The sequence below is a fragment of the Ambystoma mexicanum genome, chromosome 6q, assembly GCF_040938575.1.
Source record: "Ambystoma mexicanum isolate Mex_15411 chromosome 6q, UKY_AmexF1_1, whole genome shotgun sequence".
Taxonomy (NCBI): Eukaryota; Metazoa; Chordata; class Amphibia; order Caudata; family Ambystomatidae; genus Ambystoma; species Ambystoma mexicanum.
The window spans coordinates 926,793,826-926,820,919 of NC_090937.1; positions in this window are offsets into that span (position 1 = coordinate 926,793,826).

Consider the following 27,094-nt stretch of genomic DNA (forward strand, 5'->3'; position numbering starts at 1 on the left):
AAAACCTTGCCTATGAGATAGTTATGGTGATCAGATTTACACAACGAAACCCCTGAAATTCAGCAATCCCTTTTCAAGCAAGTCCACCTTAACTATGCACCTCCTGTTGCGCAGCCTATGACCACAATGATGACATCACTGAAGATATCACTGGTCACATCAATACTTACATCATACATGACATCACTGAGGAGATCTAGTGGGCCCCAAAGAATCCTATTGGCGCAACATGTACAGTGGGCGTGGGTTAAGGGCAAGGCTAGTGGGACCCAAAGTAACCTATTGGTGCAATATTGACACTAGTCATGGACGAAGGCCATGGCTAGTGAGTGCGTAGAACCCAATTGGTGCAACATGTAGAGTGGCCACAGCCGAATGCTGAAGACACTGGTCATGGACGAAAGCCGTGGACACTGGCCATGGCTAAAGGCCATGGTTGAGGGCCCCAAAGTAACCTATTGGTGCAACATGTACAGTGACCATAGCAGAAACCTGAGGCCACTGGCCATGTCCAAAGGCTAGATGTAGTGGGCTCCAAAGAAAGATATCCATGCAGCATGTACAGTGTCCAAGGTCGAAAGCCACAGCAATAGGGCCCATTCCAATTAAGAAGCCTATTGGTGCTACATGCACAGTGGCCACGGCCAAATGTCATGGACACTGTTTTTGGCCAAAGGCCATGGCAAGTGGGCCCCAGAGAAACCTATTGGTGAAACATGGACAATGGCCACAGGCTATGGCTAGTGGTCCCGGAATAAACTATAACAAAACCCTTGAAATTCAGTGAGAAAACATTACATAGGAGAAAGTTAAGGTGATCAGATTAAATGTGTGATGACATCATTGTGGCCATACGTCAAGGTGAACCTGCGCGAAATGGGATTGCTGAATTTCAGGGATTTTGTTGTGTTAAATCTCATCATCTTAACTCTCTCGTATACCAAGGTTTTTTTCACTGAATATTTATATATACAATATAGTATAGGGCGGCAGTCGATGCCCTATAGGTAAGGTGAGTCGAAGACGCCTAGGAACGCCTCAAAATTCTATTGTTAATAACTTTTGATTCAAGTAAAGGCTTTGGCTGAAATTTTGAAAGTGATTAAAAGTCCCCCCCACTGCCAAACCCCCAGACTGCACATTTTCGTAAAGATTTGTTAAAAAATCAAAAAGTTATTAAGTGTAAAAATAAAAATCTAAAATTGTGGCCTACTTCCCATTCATTTTCCCATATACAAAAAAAGGTCAATTTTTGCCAAAGTGAACAGCCCAAACTGCTGGTCGGATTTGGACCAGGTCCAAAACAAGTTGGGCATGAAGCGTTGACTCGCAATCCATGCGTGGTTTGGGGTTATTTGGTGCCATAGTTATTTTAAAATTTGACAGGGGAGGGGGTGCCCCTTTCTCCAAACATTATAGTTATATCTCTCATGGTGCATTGCAGGATCATGGTTTTCAGAAATGAAATGACCGCCATCTTGTTTTTCTCTTGATGCGAGTGATATTCACGACTATAGACAAGGTTACGGGAAAATGAAACTCATTAAAAAGCTATTTGCGAGTAAAAAAAATATAAATGCCATCGGGGTACAGGTGGGGGGGATGGCTAGAGGGCACTAGGTAGAATTTGGGAGTTGGAGGGGGTACAGAGACTGTGTTTGCAACACAAAGCTTACCGTAGCCCCGGCTATAGCTGCAAATAGCCGACATCTCATAGCAAACTGCGTCATAGAAGCAGAGTGTGTTGTGTTAAGCGGCTTCACTTCAACACTACAGCTAAGTCAATGCCTAGTCTGGTATGCTGAGGGAAACCCTTATTGATATATTTTTAGGTCCAGTTCATGTACTCTGGATGACAACCCTTATATAACACCCCTCTCTTAGAATCCCCCTGACCCCACTGAGCCAAGAGGTAGGCCTGTTTGCAAATTTAAAAGGTTTATTTGAGAAATATAAACAATATATATATATATCATACTTCTATAAATAAATTGATAATGGATATTACACTTGTCAATATGAGCAGTAATCAGCAAGAGGTAACTTATGAATAGGAACAGAAGAATAAGGTGGGAAAGAATGCTTTATATGGTTCAAGGAAACGCAATGATGAATGAAATGCAGTACAGAAAATAACTTGATATGGCTTCAACAAAAGACAATGTAATCTCGTTTCCCCTGGTGGCAATTCACCCCCCCCATATGCAATGCAAGGAGATGGAAGTAACACACACAGTCTTCGGGAATACAATCAAATACAATACGAAATTCAGTCCCCCCCCCTAGCAAGCTTAGAGGAAACAGGCAGAAGTTTGAAACACAGGCCCAAAATGCTTTTAAATGTGATGGCAATGGATGGGAAAATGTGCTAACTGATTTTAATTCCCTCTAGAGATTCAGGGTGAGTGAGAGATGCTTGTTGGTATTAGTTCAGGCTCACTTTAGCAATGCCCTATGAGTTATTACCAGGTTGCAAATGGATTTTTAACAAAGGAAAGAATGGAGCTGCTATTTTGACAAGTGGAGAAATTGAGCCAAAATCGCAAATCACGGTAAATTTCATGAGTGCGTAAATCAAGATTGCGGAAAAAGTATAGGGAGTAGGAAGTCAGCTAGCCCAAACGGTTCCATAGATACGGACGATTTAATAAAGGTAGATTTTCGGATTTAAAGTAAAACTCAAAATGACAGGTGACAGCTTGCAGCTGCAGAATTGACAGGTGACAGTTGTGCAGCTTTAAAAATGACAGATGACACGATTTCTAGGAGGCAGTTCTACTTAGGTTAAAATAGCTTGAATTAGATTATTTTAACTAAGAGATTGGTTCTGCACAGTTCTGCTAGGTACTCATAATATAAATTTGAAATAGGCCTCGTCACGGATCTGGTCAACACGTCCGGCGGCGGTTCTGTCTGCTCGGCGGGTCAATCAGGCACCGGTTTTGCTCACAGCGATCCGGATCTCTGGTTCTGCTCACAGCGGTCTGGGTCAGCTCTGCTCTGCTGGTCTAGCCTCTCTGGATACAGCGGCCTCTGGTTCTGGATACTGCTCTGCTTTCCGGTCCGGATCAAGTGGATTCTGGATGTAACACTGCTTTCTGGGTACTGGCAAAGGTTCTTGGCAAAGAATTCAGACAGCTCGCCCGGCTGTGGAATAGTTTGCAAATGATTTTAAGGATGCTGAGGCCTGCTGAGAAGAGTTCTCAGTTTGTGGGTTTAGGTCCTTGCTTTAAGTTCTGAAGTAAATTTCTGGTCTCTGAAGATTGATGGATGTGAAGTCTGGAGTCTCCCGGCAGAGCGTCCCACAGAAAATGGAATTGCATGTCTCTACCTGTCCCAGCAGTCTTTTTTTCATGTGTTTTGGAAGTGGGTGTGTGCGTGGCATAACTGAGCCTGCCCCTCTCTACTTGTCATTGGCCCAATTCTCCCCTCTCCCATGATTGCGGGAAGGAAATGGATTGTCATCATGATGAGGTCTGTTTATGGGTCAGAGGATCCTCCCCTGGTCAATTTGCCCACAAATCTATATTTGATTCAAATATATATTTCCCAGATACACCATTTGTTGAAATAACATGTACACATTATGTATTCCTTATGGTCCATGCTTGTCCACCTCTGATCTTCCTGGGGGCTTGCATTCAAAAATGACAACATTTTGCGCTTTTTGACTGGTTTACCAATATCGGACATTTACCAAAAGTTACACACATGTGTGCAAGGAGTATGGACATTAATTGATGAAGTGTCAGATTTTTAACATGCAGACATTTGGAGTAAGACCCTATTTTCCACTAGCAACCCCCAAGCATACACCACAGGGTCCTAACACCTCTTAAAACGTGCACAGAAAAATCACAAGAATAATGATATTACTTATATAATTCTGACAAGTCCGTACTATGAATTATCCATCTTTTTCAAAATTATGCTCTGGCCCAGATGGGTGTGGTTTAGGTTCCAAAGCACATGGGGGAAGCTTCTGTTTGCCCCCGCCTCCAGCTCGGGTGGCTCCCAGAGGCACTTCTCCTCCCACTTCTCCCAAGAGAAAGCCACTTTACGGCCCCCGCAATATAACATTTGTCTGAGTCCAGGACAAGGCTTTGTTCATTCTCCTGCGGTGCCCCTTCCCTAATCTAATCAGAGAGGTGTCAACTCCTTTTGGTGGGGAAGCAGGATGCAGCTAGGCTTGGGAAGAGTGGCTGAGCAGGTTTCTCCTGTCGGGGGTAGTTGTCAGGCAGAATTCAGCTAAATGTCACTTTAGTTCCCAGTTTAAATCAAACTTACACTTTTTACATATACATTAAATAATTACTTCCTTCAAGTCATTTCAGAATATAGTTTTACATTGTATCCACCTCTTAGCAAGTCTTTCCTTGGCCTGGTTTGGGTTCCTCTGTTCAGTTTTACACAAAAGTCTGGTGGTTTTAAAACGCTGGCTTTCTGATAGTGGTGAGTACCGGTACTGCATCCATTTTTGGGATCTGTCTTGAATTACTGCATTTCAATAGAGTGGTCTTTTTCTTGATAGTATAGGACCTTTGCTTAACATTATTTTGATGGCATCCTTACAGTAGAGTGGTGATGTGGAACCCCCCACAAGAAGGTTGTATCTTTGGAGTGGTCTTGTGCCAACTGCACAGTTCTCCTGGATTCTGGCATGAATGTGGGCGGCGACAGCTCATCCCCACATCTACCCAGTCTAAGGATTCAACATGGGTCAAAACCCTTGACAAAACCCCCCGCCCGGCTGCGCTTTGATTCGAGTCGAGGGGAAGTCGGGTGCCAAGGATGTTTTGAGCCCTGTGCTGTTATGTCAGCATTATCTTCTTCCAATTCTGTAGATGGCACAGTTCAGCATCTTTTCCTCCACCCAGTTGGATCGATCAGTTCTCCTCGCCGGTCCTGATGGGAATATTGGGCGGTACCCCGGGCCCCTCGGGTCTCTGCTCCCGGTCCCCGGTCGTCCTCCTTGGTCAGTCTCCATGGTTTCCTCTCTCCTAGGATGATAAAGCAAAAGCGGCACCACTATTAATGGTTTGGCGAACATGTACATTTTATACATCCGAATGCATTTTGCAGTCTGATTTTAAAAACAATATATAACAGGGAACATTTGCATTACGTTACTATATTTTTGATATGTGGAATATTTTAGAATTTGAACTGACTTACTCTGCAGCGGCCTCCTCTGGTATTGCAGAGGACTCCTCCAGTTGTTGCAGAGTGTGCCTGGGATGGCAACACTTTAACTGATTTATATGGACCCACTTGTCTTCCCCCTCTGCCAAACCGCCTTTGGGGATGCGGATCTTGTAGGCCACAGGGGAGATTTTGTCTATAATTTCAAACTGTCCCTTCCATGTAGGCAAACATTTTCGCTGTTTGGCCTGGTTCCTTTGGAAATTGTATAGATAGACCCGGTCCCCACAGTATATTCCTTCCTGGTGGTCTTCAGGTCGTAGTGGGTTTTCATGCTATCAGCTGATCTTTCTAGATTCCGCTGAGCATAGGCAAAAGCATGCTGAAGGTGTTTCCTTAAATTCTCCACATACTCATGAGTTGTGGAGGCATTTATCAGTGTCTGCTCTTTGGTCCTGTAGAGCAGATGCTGGGGAAGCACCATCTTGCGTCCAGTCATCAACTCAAATGGTGACATTTTAGTTGCAGATGTAGGGGTAGATCTGATGGCCATTAGGACCAGAGGTTGTAGGATATCCCAACTTGGCCCAGAATCTGCCACAAACTTTTTTAAGATGCTCACAATGGTTCGGTTGTATCTCTTCACTGCTCCAGAAGAAGCTGGTCGGTAAGCAATGTGTAGCTTTCTTTTGACCCCCAGTATCTCCCACATCTTTGTCATTACTTCACTGGTGAAGTGGCTACCCCTGTCTGACTCAATCCTTTGAGGTAGACCAAAACGGGAAAAGATGTGGTTAATCATCAGGGCAGCTGCTGTTTCTGCCTTGCAATTTGGGGCTGGGAGACATTCCGCCCACTTGGTAAACAAGCATGTCACCGTCAACATGTACTTATTCCCCCTAGCTGAGCGAATCACGGGGCCTACAAAGTCGATTTGTAAATCTGACCATGGCAGTGTCATTCCCCTCTTTTGGAGAGGCGCCCGGTGTGTGAGGGATGATGGCTGAAATTGTGCACACACAAGACACCCCTTCAAGTATTGGTCGAGGTCCTGCCCCATGTGTGGCCAGTATGCAACCTCTCTTAAGATTTCCAGTGTTGTGTGAAACCCCCTATGACCGGCGGTGGCCGCATCATGGGCGTGACTTAACATCAGGCTTCGGAATGAGGTAGGGACCACCCACTGATCATGGCCAGCTTGGGATTTCCTTACCAACAAACCGTCTTGGATTCGGAACCTTTTTGGACATTTCATCAACACTCTTAGGTCCTCTTTCCCAATGTAATCGGTATCCGTCAGGGGAAAGTTCTCAGGGTCCTCAATGTGTTGGTAAAACCTACCAATTATTGGGTCCCCCTTCTGAGCTGTAATCAAATCAGCATCAGGGGTCTCCTTACTCCATTGTGCAGTTGAAAGATCATTGTGAGCATTTGTCTGGGACCTAGTGATAGCAGTGACCTGGATTTCCCCCAACAGGGACTCTATTTCAATTAGATCCCCGTGGATGGCCCCGGTTTTGGCCAGCTGGTCAGCTAAGTCATTTCCAGTTTTGTCTGGTCCCTCTACTTTGGAATGACCCTTGATCTTTTTCCAGTAGATGGTCATCCCATTCCATGTGACCAGATCATCAATATTTTGGATTAACTTCCCATGTTTCAGGGGTTTGTTATTAGCACATAACATGCCTCTGGTTTTCCAGTTAACCAGGTGCTCCACGAACCCGTTCCGTACATAATCCGAATCTGTGATTATGACCAGTTCGTGGAGTTGATGCTGGACAGCAGTGAGGATGGCCTGATGCACAGCCATCAATTCTGCCACCTGACTACTTCGGGGACCAATTTTGTATCCAGCGGAAGGTTCTGGAAACTCCTTCACCCATGCATTCCCTACGCCGGCCACCAGTTCTTTCTCCCCGTTGTTGTCAACATGGTAAGAGCATCCATCCACATAGACAGTGGGTATTCCCTCACACTTGTCTTCTTCAAAGACTTTGTGTGGGGAATTAAGGTATGCCTCCATGTTGTCCTTGATTTTTAGACTTTCATCCTCGAAACAGTTTTCTCTGGCACAATCATGCAAGTCAGCCAGACCTTGCGCGAGGGGACTCTTCTTGTTTTGGCCATATCTGACCTCCACAGGAAAGCCTTGCATTGACAGAATCCAGGAAGTAATTCGGGAATTACTCACATTTCTGACCAGGATTCTGTCACTTTGGAGGTATTGCAGAGGCTGGTGTGGAGACTCCACTATGATGTGTTTCCCCTGGATAAACGGGCGGTAATTCTTCAATGCCCACACCGTTGCCAGGAGTGCCTTCTCACAATCATTGAATTTTTCCTCCACAGAGGATAAAGTTTTGCTCGCATAGATTACTTTATTGCTTTTGGTATAATACTGCCGTCAAGCACGTATTAGAGGACCCTGTCTCCAGGAAGAACTCCTTGTTTCTGACAGGGTAAGCTAGGCAAGGCGCTTGTGAGAGGCTTCTTTTGAGTTGTCCTACTGCCTCGGATTGTTCTGGACCCCATTCCCACTTGACCCCCCCTTCAAGAGATGAATCAGGGGTCTAGTGATCTCTGCGTAGCCTTCAATGAACTTTCTGCTGTAATTAGTCAGTCCAAGGAGGCTCCTTAGTTCCCACAGAGTTGTGGGATCCTTCAGTTTCTGAACTGCTTCCACTTTCTTTTCTTGGGGACAGAGACCCTGAGGAGTAATCTCATGCCCCAAGAAATTAACACGGGTTCTACACCACTGTGCTTTCTGAAAGGAAAGTTTTGCTCCGGCGGCCCTCAACTGTGTCAGAACATAACGGAACTCCGCTATGTGTTCTTCCACAGATGAACTTTTGATGAGCACATCATCAACATAAGCCAGGTTACCCCTCCCACCCAGGTCGGGCATGGCCTTATGTAGGAAAATGTTGAATTCATTGCCGGAGTTGAGGTATCCGAAGGGAGTCCGGGTCAAGGTGTACTGCTGGCCCCCAAAGGTTAAAGCCAGTTTGTATTGGTCCTCCCTACTGACAGGCACGGTCCAGTATCCATTGGTCAGGTCTATTGCTGTGAATACCTGTGACCCCTGGATCTGGGCCAGCCCTTGGTCAATGTAGGGCAGAGGCCATCGGGAAGTATGGACCCGTTTGTTGAGCTCCCTAAGGTCGGTGCAGAGTCTCCACTGGCCGTTTGGCTTCAATATTCCCAGCACCGGATTATTGAAGGTGCTGTGTACTGGACGTATTATTCCCCAGGACTCAAGGTTCTTAATTATTTCAGTAAGGGACTCCATGGATGAGAGAGGCAAATGATATTGCTTCACAAACACTGGAGTCATTCCAGGGTCCGTGGGAATTGTTGTTGTGTGGATGTCGGTGCGACCACAGTCATATGAGTCTACCGCAAAGAGATCTTGGAAATCCAAGAAAACTTGTTTCAACTTTTGCTTCTGTTCCAGAGTCACACAGGCATCAGCTAGGTTGACTCTCTCTTCCATCATCTGACTGAAGCCTGGAAAGACTTCTGCTTTGGCTATCTCAGCGGCCTCCTCCAGCTGGGTGGAGAAGTCCCTGGTCAGAGTGCTGATTTGGACTGGAGGCTTCAGGTGGGAAAGGCAGCCTTCATGGACCTGGAAAATCACCTCATCCCTCCTGAAGTCACAAGTCACATCTTCCTTACCATAAGGGCAAGAAGTGTACACCAGGAAGTTCCCCCCATGCTGGGTGAAAATCCTGTCTGGTGTTGTGTTGTCATCACTGTTTGTTTGTTTGTTTGTTTGTTTTATTCACTTATAATGCGCACCAGACCCGAAGGTAACCGGGCGCAGCAGTACAGAAAATGCGAAGCTTAGGTTGCAGGGTGGGGTCATGGGATACATACACTGTACAAATACAAAATACAAATATAGAATGCAAAATATCACGGTAAGGCAGCAATTGCGGTTTACATGCAGAATAAATACAAAATATGATCAAGACAGTCTATGTACAGGTTCTGTGTGTGCGAAAGCTCAACGGTCAGGTGGGCAAAGTGGGTGGGACCATAAGATCATGATGAAATGTATGTTCTAGGGTGGGGTGAAGGATAAGTGGGCGCCAGTAGGCTATTCATTGGCAGTCCTTAGCAGATTGATGTAGTTATTTCTGAATTTAGGGAAGGGCTGTGCCTCGCGTAGAGGATTAGGCAATGAGTTCCATAATTGAGCTGCTTGCACCGGGAAGCTACTACCCCCCGCCTTAGATAACCTGAATCTCGGAATGATGAGGCTGTTGGCATTTGCAGTTCTGGCAGGGCGCGAGTGATGTCTTTTTGTGAGTTTATTGCGGAGATAGCTTGGTGCTGCATTGTTCAGGGCTTTATGAACTAGGGATGCAACTTTAAGGTGGATTTTGTTTTGTTTTGACGCCTGATGTTTGAAATATGTGATCTTTTAGGTACACCAAGGGCGGCTCGTAGGGCATTGTTTTGAAGAATTTGCAGTCGGTGGGTAATGGATTTATTTGCTCCAATCTAGAGGGCATTACAATAATCAAGCCTCGAAAGGATTAATGCTCTCGCTAGGATAAGGCAGTTGTTATCGGAGAGAAAGTGCTTGCCTGCTCTAATGAGCTTGCATGTGTAGGCGGTGGCAGATGCCAATGACTTCACCTGCTTGTCAAAAGAGAGGGTGGCATCCAGATAGAAGCCAAGTGTCTTCACATCTTTGGAAACCTTGATGATGTTCCCGTCAATTTCAAATGAGGTATAGTCCTGACTGAGTTTCTGTATGTTAGAATGTGTCCCTAGGATGAGCAACTCTGTTTTGTCATCGTTCAGGCATAGACCGTGGGTTGCCATCCATGCCTGGACGATGATATACACCCTATTCACCAAGGCCAAATCCTTGTTGTAGTCCCCGGAAAGTGGGAGGAGAATCTGGGTGTCATCTGCATAGTTGGTGTAGGTGATACCAAGATGGTCCAGATCATCAAAAAGGGGCTTAGTGAATATGTTGTAGAGAGTCGGGGAGACGCATGAGCCCTGAGGGACTCCACATCGGATGGGGATTGGGTCCGCCGCTGCCGAAGGGGAGAACACCCTCATGGTTCTATCACTGAGGAAGGATTCAATCCAAGATATGGCCTCCTTGGAAAAATGTGCGGCTGAGTCTAAATGGCTACAAAGTACTCCATGGTCTACAAGGTCGAATGCCGCCGAGAGGTCCAGCAGCAAGAGGAGAGCCATTTTACCTTTATCTCTTATTTCATCTATTTGTGCCTTTAGGTCAATAAGGGCAGTCTCTGTACCATGTTGTGGACGGAATCCTGATTGGCGCTCTCCTAAAAGTTTATGTTGTTCCAGGAAACTTTGGATTTGATTGTAGGCGATTTTATCCAGGATTGTCACTGTCAAAACAGTCCTTGGGGATTGGTCCTAACAGTTCATTTCCTAGATCAATGGAGAAATGTCGGTCATCAACCGCCATTCCAATAATGGTGCCTGCGGCTAGAGTAATACTCTTTAAGTCACTGTTATCCACCTCTACTGGAATGGTGTCATGTTCTATGTTGACTAATGGAGTTGGGTTTACCCCCAACCCTTGCTGTTGGAGAGAAGCATTTAGATGTATGTAAGCATCAGGGTTTTTCAATTTTTGTCCTCTTTTAACTTTCACTTCCAGGGAGAATTGTCGGGTCCTTTCTGGGATGGTGACTTCCTCTTTAATCTGAATTTCAACTGCATAAGGTAGCAATTGAGCTGACCTAAATGCTTTTTCTGGATCATCAAAGCCCATGGGATTATCCGCTAATCGGGACCAAGCTTTGAAGTTTATTAGGTCCAAACTAATGGCAAAGCGATTGAGAATGTCACTTGAGAAGGCGGCAGTGACGTCTCGCACGACCCAACAATTATGGACTATGCTCTTGTTGCCAATGGAGATTTTGAGCATACACCTGCTTGGCAGGAGATGTTTGGAATTGGGTGTTTCCAGATCCATCTCCCATTTGTCTATCAGTTTGAATGTGGGAATGGCTGGATCTTTTGGGAGTTGGCGGAACTTGGCTTCGCTGATGAAGCTCTTACCGCTGTTCACACACACTCGAGCGAGAACAGAGTCCTTCCCATCATTTAACTGAACAGGGATGAACAACTGATCTCCAATTTGCTGAATATCAGCCCGGCTCTGAGCTGATTTCACATCTTTCTGGACTATAGGAGTGGGAGTTTCTGATTGTGGATTAGTAAAGAATTTCAGAGTGTTTCCTTCCAGTGTGGAATACCACCTTAAACTGGAAGGAAGGTTGATTTTCAGAAATAGAGAGGACCCCCCACCACTAGTCTGTTGTCCTACTGCTATTACTGTCACGTCTGGAATTTGGTTGTTCTGGAAGTGAAATTCTACTTGGCCAGATTTTTGTTCAACCATGTGGCAGGTGCCATTTAAACTAACATGGTTGACACCCTGTTTTAATTTTATTGGTCGGCTAGTCTGGGTCCAGAGGACCTTGTTTACACAATCTATTAGGGGTGACAACCTTCTCAGGAGGTCGTTCCCTAGTAAACAAGGGGTGCCCTCTGGAGTCACTACTATGACCGGGTGTTTCACCTTGTGTCGCCCAATTTTGATGTCCAAGTCTGCAGTCCCCTCGACGGGAATTTCCTTCCCGTCAAAGTTCTGCAGTTGTCCAGGAAGAGAGGTGAGAGGAATACGGTAATTCTCCCCCCTTCCTGCATTTAGTTCATCAGAGGCCCTTTTGGACAGAAGGGTAGCTTGGGATCCAGTGTCCACCAGTGCCAAAATTGTACCCTGCCCCTGTACTTGTACCGGGGCATAGTATCTTCCCTCCTTCTCCTCAAGGTGGCACAGATAATGCACATTTTTGGACAACTGGTGGGCCAATTTTCTGGTTTTGGACATTGCAAGAGAAGAGATTTGGGCAGAATTCTGTGAAGAGTCTCGGGAATCTGAAAGAAAAAGTTGGCAACTGGAAATCAGAGCCATTGTGGGTTCTGGGCCGCCCCCCCCCCTTTTTGGAGGCAGTCATCAGGATGGGTTTGACCCATGGGATTTTGGTATTGTCGGTTCTGGAATTAGATGATGGGCGGCGGTAGCTCAGTCTCCACATCTCCCCAGTCTGAATTGGCATCCCTTGGGACCCATTTTTCCTTGGAAGGAGTTCCTCCATGTCTGAAGGAGAAGATCCTTTTCCCAGGATCTTTTGAGGATCCCTCTCCCTCAAATTGGAAGACCTGTACCTCCTCCACAAAGTGGGTCTGTTTGGGTCCTTTGTTTCTCCTACCCCCCTCTGCTCCTTGGGAGGCAGGCTTTCAGGGGCAGGAGATTTTGTTTCCGGTTCCTGGTTTTCCAGGGGCTGTTTACAAGTTGGGAAGGAAGCTTCCTCCAAGGCTTTACACCCCCCTTCCCCTTGTGCCTCCTCCCTGGGAACCGGTGGGTTATCGGGGTGCTGCCCACGTCATTGTTCTGGAGCACCAGGTCCAGAGGTTTGGGGCATTCTGCAGTGGCATGCTCATCTGAGGGTTCTGTTGAGCCCTCAGTATGTGACCCAGATCCCGTGCCATATTTTGGACCTGGCGCTCAAGTTAGGAAACCCGCTCAGGGTGATACGGGGTTCTGTTTTCTCCCCTGGGCTGATTCCGGGAAGGGTAGCTATCCCTTCTCTGATAATACCCCAGATTGGGAAGATTTGGGTACCCCTCCACACTTGGCCTCCGCTCTCCCGGATTAGGTGGTCTGGGCTCAGGGAATTGGGGAAAGAAGGATGGATGGTTTTGGGGTTGGACATTGGGTGGATACCTGGGAAAAAAGTTCTGCCCAGGATTTGGTGAATTTCTGCCCTCCTGGGGGAAGTTAGGAGGGAAGTTCCCTGGGTCAGGTGCTTGGCTGGATCCCCCCCTTGGGCTGGAGGAGTCCACACATAACCCAGGATGGGTCGGTTTCCCTTGTAGCGGGGACTTACATAATCAGGGGAGCGATGGACCCCATTTGTGGGACTACCTCCTCGACTCCCTGTCTGTGACTGGCCCGAGGGCCTTCTGGGCTTGGCATTATTAGGTGCAGGTAAGTTTTTAGGCCCCCCATCTCCAAATCCAAAACGGGGGTGACCTTTACCTCTGCCACCTTGGCAGCAGCAGGGGTGATGTTGGTTTTGGGGTTTTTCTGCGCATTATTTTTATTTTCGATGGGCTTCTGCACCTCATAGATCCGGGTAGCCTGTTCAATGACCCAGTCTAAAGATCTTTTCTCATGAAAATCTCTCACGAGCTGGGTCATTATGTATTTGGGTAAGGCATGGAAAAACGTATTGATAAATTCTCTGCTATCTGTGCACACCCTTCTGGTGGTCTGCGCAAAAGCACGCTTTAATTCTTGCACAAACTCTTGTGGGGCATGATCCTCCCCACATTGCAAATTGTAGGTTGCCTTGCGAGCCTCTTGAGTATTTATGTGCACAGAAAAATGTTTCAAGATGGCCGCCCTGTATGTGGACCACCTTGAATGGTTTTGATCCTCCAGCCCTGCAAAGAAACTGGAGTATTCTGGGGAGAATGTCCATTTGACGTACTGGATGCAGCTACTGCTGTCCTTCAAATGGAAAGTCTCAATCATTTGCTCATAGAGCTCCAAGTGTTCCCAAACAGAATACTTGGCGTTCTTATGATAAGGCATGATGACACTCCTTATTGCCTTTATTTGTTTCAATGGGTCCTTAAGCAAGGCCCTTTTTGCCTTCTTGGCCTTTTTGGTTCGGGTAACCCTGGTCCATTCATCCTCTGACTCCGAAGCACTGCTCCCAGAGGTGCCCGTCTGATCTTCCAGGTTTTCCCGGATTCTGCGAGCCTGGGAATGGCTGGCAGAATGTGGGGACCTGGTCTCCTGTGTCCTGTAACGCTTAGAGGAGACTTCATATCCCTCCTTGCTGCCAGGATTTTATGGGTATCCCCCTCACTGACCTAACTGGGCAGAGGTTTTCAGGATGCCCTTAATAGGCCTACTCTCCTGGGGTTCACCACTAAATTGCACTGTGCTTGGGTGCCCATACCCGGATGCCCGCCCCTCCATTCCTGGGTGGTACTGGCCTATGAGCCCCATACTTTTGGCTGGATAGTAATCTGCCATTCCTGTGGCACTGTGCTCATGCGCGCCAGGGGACATGGGGGTGGCAGAGTCCAGGGACTGGGAGAGATGAAGGCCTCTGGTACCAGGGCTCCTGAGGTTATGCTCAGGCGTTTCCCTTTCCCAGCGAACCTCGTCTCTATCAGCCTCTGCTCCCTGTTGCAATGCAAGAGCCTGCGCTTTCAGTTCATCAGTTAAGGCCTTACTAGACATTATCAGTCTCTCCTGCATGGCTACCTGTTGCTGGAGCCTATCATTGTGCTGACAGAGAGCCTCATTTTCTCTCTGTGCCTCCTGATTGGTCCTGGAGTACTGGGCCAGTCTCTGCTGCAGGAGGGTTACCTCCTCAGTCCCATCCCTACTGGCCTGCTCCTTTCTTGCCAGAGCCTCCTCCACCCTCCTGGTGTGATCTAGCAAGCCCTGATGCTCTTTTTGGAGGTCACCCAGCCCCTGGAGGGCCAAGTGATTTTCTTCAATGTTTCTTTTTAAATGGCAGACGTCCTGGCCTAAGGTATCCCTTTCCTGACAAGAGCCTGCATTTGTGACGCCAGGTCATCCCTCTGCCTTTGAAAGGCACCAGCTTTCTGGCGTTCTTCATCAAACTCTGCCTGGGTATCCACGTCTTTCAACATCAATGTATTGCTTTCCTCTTTCTCTCTGTCTAGTTGGATTTGCAGGGTGGCTACCTGCTCTGTGCATGCCCTGTTGAAATTGATCTGTTGCTCCAGCTTTTTCTGGCTCTGCAGTAAGGAGTCCAAACTGTCTTGGTGCTCCTTCTGCAAAGCCAGAATTCTGGTATCCTGGTCTGTCTTTTCCTGGTGCAGTATATCCATGTCCTCTTTTATTTTAATGATATACTGCCTCCTATAATTTTCTGACTCCTGGCTCCTCTCCAGCCTCTGCTGAGAAGAGACCAGGTCAGATTGGGCCTTTTCTAACGCCATCTGTTGCCTATTTGCCAGATCTTGGCCTTCAGCACATTTGTCCTGCATGGCTCCCATATATAGATACAAATATGCCGCTATCCTGGCAATCTTATTGTGTTCATCTTTGGCCTTATTAGCCATATATAATTCACTCAGGGCCACATGTAATGGACCCTGATCTCTGCATATATCTGACCCTGTTTCAGTGACCTGTTGCGCGATTGCCTGCAACCAGACCGTTTGGTCCTGATGAGTCCACTCACCTCTCACAAATAGCTTATGTAAGAAGTGCTCTCTGGCTATTTTGATGTCTACCAGTGTCGTCATTCTGGAATTTGAGTTCCTTCCTGACTTACAGAAGTTTGTATTTTATTTTTGCAAAACAGACCATTTCCTTAGAGCGTTCCTTTGAGGAGTGCTTTACAGCGTAACACAGCGCGGTGATCTGACCGGATGTATGTCTCCTGTCAGTTAGCACACTGTATTAATCTGCACAAGTGATAGATCTAACCCAGAATCTCCGGCTACGAGCCCCCACTTTGTTAAGCGGCTTCACTTCAACACTACAGCTAAGTCAATGCCTAGTCTGGGATGCTTAGGGAAACCCTTATTGATATATTTTAGGTCCAGTTCATGTACTCTGGATGACAACCCTTATATAACACCCCTCTCTTAGAATCCTCCTGACCCCACTGAGCCAAGAAGTAGGTCTGTTTTGCAAATTTAAAAGGTTTATTTGAGAAATATAAACAATATATATATATATCACACTTCTATAAATAAATTGATAATGGAAATTACACTTGTGAATATGAGCAGTAATCAGCAAGAGGTAACTTATGAATAGGAACAGAAGAATAAGGTGGGAAAGAATGCTTTATATGGTTCAAGGAAACGCAATGATGAATGAAATGCAGTACAGAAAATAACTTGATATGGCTTCAACAAAAGACAATGGCCCTCATTACGACCCTGGCGGAAATCAACCGACCGGACCGCCATAGCGTAAATAGCGTTTCCGCCATTGCACGATGGAGCAAAGTGCGGCTCATTCCGACCCATCGGGCACGAGCACCACGCCATGGCGGAAGTGCAAAGTCCGCGATGGCGGAATTGACCCCAAAACGGCCCACACCGCCGCCGTACGGCGCCCTAGGTGCAATACCGCCACCCATCTTAGCGGACACCGCAGTGAGCGCCAACCGGAAAGTACGGTGACCGTAAATATATGGAAACGGAAGTAAAAGCATGGTCCCGGAACGGGAAACATCACGCCGTACACCTATAAAACCACAAATTCCACACAACCATTAAAAATACTACCCTGAGACACATCCCAACCCGTCATCCACCCTAGTGAAACCAAGAAAAATGGGAAAAGTAGCGAAGAAAGCGTGCGACCGCAAGCGGCAGGTCCACTTCTCCCGTGAGGAACTCACCGTGCTCACAGAGACCCTCCAGGAGAATGCTGCCGCCGTCTTCTCCACGCAAATGACCAGGACGGCACTTGCGAACAAGAAGGCCATATGGGCCCTGGTGGCACAGCAGGTAAGTGCGGTGGGGACCGCACCCCGCAACCCACAGCAATGCAGAAAGCGATGGGACGACCTGCGGATACGCGTCCGTAGCATACTTTCTGCCAACCGCAACATTGCCACAGCTACCGGGGGAGGATCGGAATCACCCATCAAGTTGACCCCCTGGGAAGAAATCTGTGCCTCCACCATTGGAATGGAGAGCATAGAGGGAGTCGGAGGGATGGAGAAAGGAGTGCAGACATCCGAAGAATCAGGTAGGTGTCCCAAATAAAACAATGCCAAAACCACGATGTCCAATCATGTGAAGTACCACGTGCCCACATAGTGCAACAGTAACACATGTCCAGGAGAACGTCCACATACATAGGCCTGATAGCACACTTTAAAACTCACATCAAATACATAAATAATTAAAAATCCTAAAAACACCCTCTACACGTGCAGCAGGCACACCCTAACTGCAGGCTGCCAAACAACTGCACCCTCACTCCACACACAAATGAAACCACCTCCAAGGCCCCGACCCAAATCACCCTCAGGTACCACCCCAATGCATGTGATACATTGCCATTCCAATTCCCACAGACCCATTAATAACGCTCGCCCTCCTTTACTCCACCACAGGGTCCGATCCAAACGACGAGCTCCAGGACACCCCTACCAGCACACCTGCAAAGAGGGCCAAGACCAACGGCCAAATACCCTCCACCTCAGCTGGCAGCACAGAGGAGGGAACTCCAACAGGCACCCCAGCAGCCAGCATGCCCACAACAACACCACCACAGGTCCCCCCAATGGATGCCACAGTAGGCACTGCTTCTGGTGGCAGCAGCACCATAGGTGACACTGCATTAATGGCAGCATGCTCCGACACAGAAAACGGGGATGTCGAAGTTAGATCCATCCATGACCTGTCTCAATCCCCCTGTCTGTTCCATCCCGTACACCATGAGGATACCACGCAGGGGCACCCACAAGACGACGACTGGCCATCCCCCACAAGCCCTGTGGCAAGGCAACATGAGGTGATCTGCCACTCTGTGACACCACCGCAAATGGCCATGGCCCAGCAGAGGCAACAGTCCCTCGACCAGGTAATCGTGCAACAGCAGCAACTGGCCACGCTCCTCAAGGACCATGCCGATTAATGTGGGGGCACTAAGGCAGACATAGAAACATCAACTGAGACACTTAGGGCAGAAATGGAGAGAAGTACAGAGACACTAAGGGCACAAATGGAGAGTAGCACCGAGAGCCTGAGGGGGGAACTGCATGCGACGTCCAAAGACGTATGTGCCGAACTTGCCGCAGTGCGCCGTGTGCTCACTGAGCTCTCACAAACCCTTAGGGACATGCATGGACGTGAGCAGGCAGAGACATCATCCGTTGCAAGTTCCGTCCAGGGCAGCCCCCAACGTAGATCTGGGAGGAACCTGCGCTCCACAGGCAGGGGTGCCCCTGATACCCGCAGAGGGGGCTTGCAATAGCGACTGCCCACTGACAATGAGCATCTTTGGACACTGGTGTTCGGGGGGAGGTAGGAGGGTGGAGGGGGTGTGTTGGGCTCACTTGGGTGGCGGGTCGATAGGGTGTTTAACATGATATCACATATGCCATAAACAATGCACGATCATCCAATGAGATGTGTGGACATTGATCTTTGTGTACGAGGCCATTATAGGCGTACAGTCCATATTGTGCATGTTCCAGACACACACAGTGCCACGAGTCCCGTGTCCATGTATCAGCCACCAGGCGTGAGTGCTAGAAGCATGCATCTATGAGATGCTGACGAATGTCACGGCCCTCCTGTGCCTCGCGGACTCCTTGAGGTGCTGCCACATCCCCACCCTCATCATGACCATCTTCAGGTGCTTGCAGTTCTGCGTCAGGGGGCATGGGCACATTTCTACGTACGCACATGTTGTGGAGCATGACACATGCCATGACCATCTTTGCAACCTTCACATGGCGGTACAGGAGTGCCCCGCCAGACCTGCTGAGGCAGCGGAAACGAGTCTTCAGTAGGCCGAATGCCTGTTCTATGACTACACGGGTACGTGAGTGGGCATGGTTGTAGTCCTCCTCATGCTGGTCCCGTGGGTTCCGGACTGGTGTGAGGAGCCATCTCTTCAGTGGATACCCGGCATCACCTGTATGTGGACAATAAAGGAATTTTGAGGAATGCCATTGCTACGTACGCACCCCCCCCTTCCTGCCAGGTCATTGCCGCATCACATACCCCACATCATCATGCATGAAATGAGACTCACCGAGTAGCCAGGATCTGTTCCCTGCGTGTCGCTCCATGTAGCGTGGTATTGTAGAGTTCCTCAAGACCATAGAATCATGGGTTGATCCAGGGAATCGGGCACAACAATGTGTAATGATCCTGTTGGAGTCACACACCATTTGTACATTCAGAGAATGAAATTGTTTTCGGTTGCGGTACTGGGCCTCCATGGCATGTGGGACGACCAATTCCACATGGGTGCAGTCGATGGCACCAATGCAACCCGGTATGCCGGCAAGTGCATGGAATCCCACTTTTGTGTTGGTAATTTCCTGCTCCGAGCGTGGTAGAGAGATGTAGTCGTCTGCGTGCTGCAGGAGGGCATCGAGCACTTGCAATAGTGTCCGTGAGAACAGTGGCTGTGATATGCCATGCAACTGTCCGACTGTGTGCTGGTAGGTGCCTGTGGCCAGGAAGTGGAGTACAGACACCACCTTCAGTAGCGGTGGGATGGCGGTTGGGCTATCTATCATGCTGACAAGGTCAGCCTGTGTCATGTCCACAATGGCAGTTATGGTGTCCCGGTCCAAACGGTAGAGGGTGTGGATCTGCTCATCAGTGAGGTTGAACGGATGTGCTCGGAGGCGTGGGATTGCGGGCTGCCTGCGTCGTGGTAGTGGCTGTGCTGGCGGCCCTTGCTGGCCCTGCCTTGCCCTCCTCCTCCTCCTGCGTCTCCTCCGTGCGGCCGGTTGTAGTTGGTGTTCGTCTTCTTTTTGAAGTTGGAGTACTTGCAGTGCTATCAGGTCCCCCAGGGCCAACATAGCTAGCCCTGCCGGTAGCATTTCGGAGTGGGTGTGGTTGTGGGAGGAGGCTGGGTGTGCAATTTATGTGTTTTCAGGCTGTATGGCCTCCACCTGTGGTGATTCATTCCACCTGTGCAAGCTGCTCTCCCCTTTGGGCGAGCACGTCCCGCACACAACGCTGCAATTCGACGAATGGCATCTTGCTATTACAATCATGTATTTGTACCCGATGGCAGTGTAACATTGGTTGATATGTTCATTCGGCTATGGTCCCATTGTTTCACATACTATCTTTGCAGTCGCGAACAGACTTGTGAAGGGTCAGTGGAACGTAGTACTCGAGTAACGGTGGACCCTCATGCAACACTGTACCGAGGTTCACCGACGGGCGGGGCGTCCCATTTGTGAGTGAAGGCAGTTGCCATTTTCACACACAGCCGCACTAGATGGATTAATTTGTGATTTCAAGCGGCCACAGATGCCTTTTCGACGTGATGTTGCAAATGAGGAATTCGAAGGGCGGCGCTTTCGGTTTTCAGCTAGCGGCGAGGAGATGCCCACAGGTTTGACTGCAAATATAACGTTCTATTGTTCAATGTCCTTGGGACAGGGGCCATGGCGAGGATGCAATGATTGATATGAATAGTTTGGGATGCGCAATAGCGAAGTGGGCGATGAGGCCGGACGTTCCCAAATACATGTTACTTCACAACACTGGGATTACGGGCTGGGGCACAGTGGAATTTGCAGGCTGCATAACGCACAGACTCAATGGAAATTTCACATGTTATGTGAGTATGGAAACAGGCGTTTTCATTACGGGATGAGGGAATGATGTATGGATGCATGGACAGATGATTTGATACAGAGTTTGCCATGTACAGGGCTTCTTGGAATCTATCCGCCTCCCCTGCGCTATGTGATGCAGGGCTGCCATAGTGGGACCATCGTCTATCTGGCCTTGTTGAGCCCTCCCTGTCTCGACGCGCCTTCAGACACTTGTGTCTATGCACGTTACCAATCCCATCTGATGGATTCTGTTTTAACAGACGCATGCACAGGTACACTCGTTTGTGATAGTGTTTTCACCTCGATATAGATAGTTATGATTCGCAAGTGGTTTTTGGGTGGTGATGATCCTTTGGAGTGGGCTAGCATGCATATGGCTGTGGATTTGGTGTGATCATTGAAGTGAGTAATTCAAATGTAGTTCTGATGGCCATACTATTCTTTTTCATTTCATTTGGTTGACAGGTACCTCCTCCCCTTTTGCCACTGCCATCTGTATGCCACTCCTGCAGATGGATTTTACTCCCGACACCTGCTGCTTCGTGTTAATCAGTGGAGCAGCATTACGATCTTATGGGACGATCGCCAATGGGCCACATGCCCTTACGCAGTACTAGTGGCTAGGAGCAACATTTCGGCCTTTCAGCTGGACTAGTGCCTCCCTATTGGGACGGCCCTGCGGTTCTAGGCGCTTCCATGTTTCCTTTTCGTACGAGAATGTAGCCCCTGTGTACCATGAAGGAACAGGGCGTCACACAAGAAGTAGCTGGTCATTTATTGCGGATGCAGCCCACAATGGTGAAATGTGTTTTGGAGTTCATGGCCTAATAGCTGTATGGGCTTGGTGAATTTGTTGTGCATTAAATTTCTATTCTGATATGAACCGTGTAGCGTTCTTCTTTGCAAGTGATGTGGCATATTCCTATTTGGGGAGCGATGTATTGTGAGGAGATCTGCATTGGGTTCCAGCTTCGGAGTATAGTTGCGTGGTACTGTGCTGGGCGCGTTTGCCTACGAAGCCCAGTGAGGTCAGGGATGAGGGCTGCCAATATGACTGTTTTGATGATGTCATGCTCAGGGGCGGGGGATTAGCTTTTGTGTAACAGATGCCGGTCAGCCAGTTGGATTGGTGGAATGATGTGATTATCGGAATATGGCTGGTCACAGGTGCCTGTGTTTGCGTGCGTTTCTTGGTGGGAGACTGAGGTCATGTCCATTTGTATAGCTTCTGTATTCGTGCCATCTGTGCCCTGCAGCTCCCATTGGCCCCTCTTGAGATTCATTTGTTCGTTGGCAGGCATGGATGACTAGTACATTTCACTGGTTGCATTGTGTGACTTCATTGCACCTACGGGGAGTTGTACAATGTGGGCAGGGAGTGTTGTACAGGCACTCAGTAGGGCCGTTTACGGTTGGTTCGCGATGCCGTACTTCTCACCATGGCGGAATGGTACTTTCCGCCGTGCTTGATGGCGTTAGGTGCATGTCCGCTAGGGTCAGAATTCACGTACCGTTGCGCCATGGTGGTAATTACGGTTTGGCATGGCGCGCGCGCGCGTACTTGGTGCAGTTAGCGTTGGCGTTCACTACGGTGTCGCTAATGGCATCGTACTTTGCGGTGACGGGTCATGATCGCACCGAGCGCTATTCGATGGCGGTATTGCATTTCCGCCATCGTTTTTCGATTTCCGCCAGGGTCGTAATGAGGCCCAATGTAAAAACTTTTCCCCTGGTGGCAATTCACCCCCCCCCTATATGCAATGCAAGGAGATGGAAGTAACACACACAGTCTTCGGGAATACAATCAAATACAATACGGAATTCAGTTCCCCCCCCAGCAAGCTTAGAGGAAACAGGCAGAAGTTTGAAACACAGGCCCAAAATGCTTTTAAATGTGATGGCAATGGATGGGAAAATGTGCTAACTGATTTTAATTCCCTCTAGAGATTCAGGGTGAGTGAGAGATGCTTGTTGGTATTAGTTCAGGCTCACTTTAGCAATGCTCTATGAGTTATTACCAGGTTGCAAACGGATTTTTAACAAAGGAAAGAATGGAGCTGCTATTTTGACAAGTGGAGAAATTGAGCCAAAATCGCAAATCGCAGTAAATTTCACGAGTGCGTAAATCGCGATTGCGGAAAAAGTATAGAGAGTAGGAAGTCAGCTAGCTCAAGCGGTTCCAGAGATAGGGACGATTTAATAAAGGTAGATTTTCGGATTTAAAGTAAAACTCAAAATGACAGGTGACAGCTTCCAGCTGCAGAATTGACAGGTGACAGTTGTGCAGCTTTAAAAATGACAGATGACACGATTTCTAGGAGGCAGTTCTACTTAGGTTAAAATAGCTTGAATTAGAATATTTTAACTAAGAGATTGGTTCTGCACAGTTCTGCTAGGTACTCACAATAGAAATTTGAAATAGGCCTCGTCACGGATCTGGTCAACACATCCAGCGGCGGTTCTGTCTGCTCGGCGGGTCAATCAGGCACCGGTTCTGCTCACAGCGATCCGGATCTCTGGTTCTGCTCACAGCGGTCTGGGTCAGCTCTGCTCTGCTGGTCTAGCCTCTCTGGATACAGCGGCCTCTGGTTCTGGATACTGCTCTGCTTTCCGGTCCGGATCAAGTGGATTCTGGATGTAACACTGCTTTCTGGGTACTGGCAAAGGTTCTTGGCAAAGAATTCAGACAGCTCGCCCGGCTGTGGAATAGTTTGCAAATGATTTTAAGGATGCTGAGGCCTGCTGAGAAGAGTTCTCAGTTTGTGGGTTTAGGCCCTTGCTTTAAGTTCTGAAGTAAATTTCTGGTCTCTGAAGATTGATGGATGTGAAGTCTGGAGTCTCCCGGCAGAGCGTCCCGCAGAAAATGGAATTGCATGTCTCTACCTGTCCCAGCAGTCTCTTTTTATGTGTTTTGGAAGTGGGTGTGTGCGTGGCATAACTGAGCCTGCCCCTCTCTACTTGTCATTGGCGTAATTCTCCCCTCTCCCATGATTGGGGGAAGGAAATGGATTGTCATCATGATGAGGTCTGTTTATGGGTCAGAGGATCCTCCCCTGGTCAATTTGCCGACAAATCTATATTTGATTCAAATATATATTTCCCAGATACACAATTTGTTGAAATTACATGTACACATTATATATTCCTTATGGTCCATGCTTGTCCGCCTCTGATCTTCCTGAGGGCTTGCATTCAAAAATGACAACATTTTGCGCTTTTTGACTGGTTTACCAATATCGGACATTTACCAAAAGTTACACACATGTGCGCAAGGAGTATTGACATTAATTGATGACGTGTCAGATTTTTAACATGCAGACATTTGGAGTAAGACCCTATTTTCCGCTAGCAACCCCCCAGCATACACCACAGGGTCCTAACACCTCTTAAAACGTGCACAGAAAAATCACAAGAATAATGATATTACTTAAATAATTCTGACAAGTCCGTACTATGAATTATCCATCTTTTTCAAAATTATGCTCTGGCCCAGATGGGTGTGGTTTAGGTTCCAAAGCACATGGGGGAAGCTTCTGTTTTCCCCCGCCTCCAGCTCGGGTGGCTCCCAGAGGCACTTCTCCTCTCACTTCTCCCAAGAGGAAGCCACTTTACGGCCCCCCCAATATAACATTTGCCTGAGTCCAGGACAAGGCTTTGTTCAACCTCCTGCGGTGCCCCTCCCCTAATCTAATCAGAGAGGTGTCAACTCCTTTTGGTGGGGAAGCAGGATGCAGCTAGGCCTGGGAAGAGTGGCTGAGCAGGTTTCTCCTGTCGGGGGTAGTTGTCAGGCAGAATTCAGCTAAATGTCACTTTAGTTCCCAGTTTAAATCAAACTTACACTTTTTACATATACATTAAATAATAACTTCCTTCAAGTCATTTCAGAATATAGTTTTACATTGTATCCACCTCTTAGCAAGTCTTTCCTTGGCCTGGTTTGGGTTCCTCTGTTCAGTTTTACACAAAAGTCTGGTGGTTTTAAAACGCTGGCTTTTTGATAGTGGTGAGTACCGGTACTGCATCCATTTTTGGGATCTGTCTTGAATTACTGCATTTCAATAGAGTGGTCTTTTGCTTGATAGTATAGGACCCTTGCTTAACATTGTTTTGATGACACCTTACAGTAGAGTGGTGATGTGGAACCCCCCACAAGAAGGTTGTATCTTTGGAGTGGTCTTGTGCCAACTGCGCAGTTCTCCTGGATTCTGGCGTGAATGTGGGCGGCGACAGCTCATCCCCACATCTACCCAGTCTAAGGATTCAACATGGGTCAAAACCCTTGACAGTTGTGGGGGGAAGAGAGAGGGTAGGGGAGGTGAGGAGGCCACCTGGGAAGTGGGGTCGGAGCTGGCACAGGTGAGGGGGCACTTGATGAGGTGCTGGGAGAGCAGGAAATAATTTGTTCAGCCATTTTTGCAGATTTTCACTGCTATGTCCGAGGCTATAATGAACTACAGATGGCCAAGGGTATGTGTATTTCGGTATCCACAGCTATATAGTTTGGGGCGTCAGTGGTTTATATTTTTTGAAAGTACTTTGTTTAGGTATAGTGACGTCGGGGGTGAAAAATCACTGGCCATGGCCAATGGCCAAAGGCCACGGTCAGTGACCTGATAGGTATTAGAGAGTCATTTTTCTATTGGATGTGTTTTTTCAGACTTTTGAGCATGTGAGAGTTTCGAGATAGACAAAAATAGTTTAACAAAATTAATATAAAAGGGAGCAATTGTTATCTAGTTTTAGAGGCGCCATACAATGTGTTTTAGGTTGTGTATTCTCACTTATGGTATTATGTTGTGTGGGTGTCGAATGTTTGGCTATCTAGTTTACTGTTTTGTATTTTTCTATGGATTCTTATTTTTTTGTTGCTTTACATAAGTACATGAGTAGTGTTGTTCTGTATTCATCATTTAAGTTGGATTTCTGTATAAAACGTGAAGTCAATCCCCCTTTTAACTGACTTTTTTAGCTGCGGTTAAGGTAAATGTCAATGAACTGTAGCTGCGGGTATAATAAAAAATGTTTTTTTGTTATGATTTATTGTATTTGTGTATTTATGTATGATGAGTAGTCCTTAAAAGGACTGTTTTGGGGTACACTGAGTGTAGAACTTTAACACATCGGGAGTACTGTTTTGATGCTATGAAGGAACACTGCGTTTCCTTCATTGGTTAGGTGTACTCCGTCATGTATATAGAAATTGGCCATGTAGAACTGCATGTTGTTGTTTGCAATCCATAGCTGGTTGTGGTCTGTCATGAATGCTGAAACTGCTTAACATTTCTCTGGGATTTCTCAATTTTACCCTTAAATCTGGTGGTCCACCTCCATTTTTGCCTTTGAGTGAGATTGGAAAAGATAAAGATGGTGTGAGGAAATAGTTCCATTAGTTTTCCCATGTCTTGATTCATCATTAAAGTAAGGGACACCCCGCATACATTCCCCAAATCATTGCCTCCACAATGAATTAGTATGACGTCTGGGTTCCCTGTAGTTCTCAGACTTAAAAATTTTGGAAAAACACGGGACCAATGCATTCCCCGCAATCCAAACCATGTAATAATAAAATCTATCATACCTAGATCCATGTTAATATTTAGTTTCTAACAAAAAGCCAGCAACCACAAGAGCCAACTGTCTCCAATCAGCCACACAGTTTTCAAACCATCCATGATATCTGCAGTATTTCTCTGTTTCCAGGAAAATGATTCCTAGTTTGAATTTCTAGTAGTTTGTATGAGCAGGGTATGTATGATGCGAGTGTGTTGCACTTTCTAATCGGTCGATAGTGCTGTTGTTAGTATTTGCAGCTATCCAACAGCGATCTAATGTGTGGCATTGCTAATCGCGAGTAGATCGTCAGACCCCCCCATTGCAGCCGCGGCTATATTTGAGCAAGTGACATGTTGTTGGAAGTTTGGGTGGGGTACCATCTTCTATGCAGGGAGTGTTGTGGGGGACTTTAAGAGACTAGGGGAGAGGAGGAGGACCATGAAGAGTGGAGGGGGTGCTGGTAGGCATGTTGGGGACAGTTTTTGTAGTTTGGTGGAGTGGAAATGCAATTTTGAATTCGTAGTATTTGTGAATAGCTACGATTATCAGCAAATGTCCAGGAGGGGCTCTTTTATAGCCACGTCTATAAAAAAAGTACATGCATAGGCGCGTCGATATTATTCTGTGTTTCGTTCATTGTGGCTGGAATCGTGGGTATATTTAAAGTTGCGTCTAAAAATATCAATTTTCTGTGCAATAATCATATGTCCACGTGGATGATCCAGTACCAAATTTTCTTTGTGTGTGTTATTTTATGTACTTATTTGTTCACTTATTTGATTTGATGGTTTGAAGGCCAATTTAGTATGATTTGGGTTTTGCAGAAAAATGCGTGTGTAGCTGCGGATTCAAATCAAGATCTGTAGACACGTCGAATAGTCGAAGCTATGAAAGATTCTAGGCAGGGTAAAAATGGATTTGTATCAGTTTCGTTATTTGTTATTGGTTGTTGTTACTTTTGCCTGTGTGTAGGGCTTAGTGATAGGTTGTACTGAAAA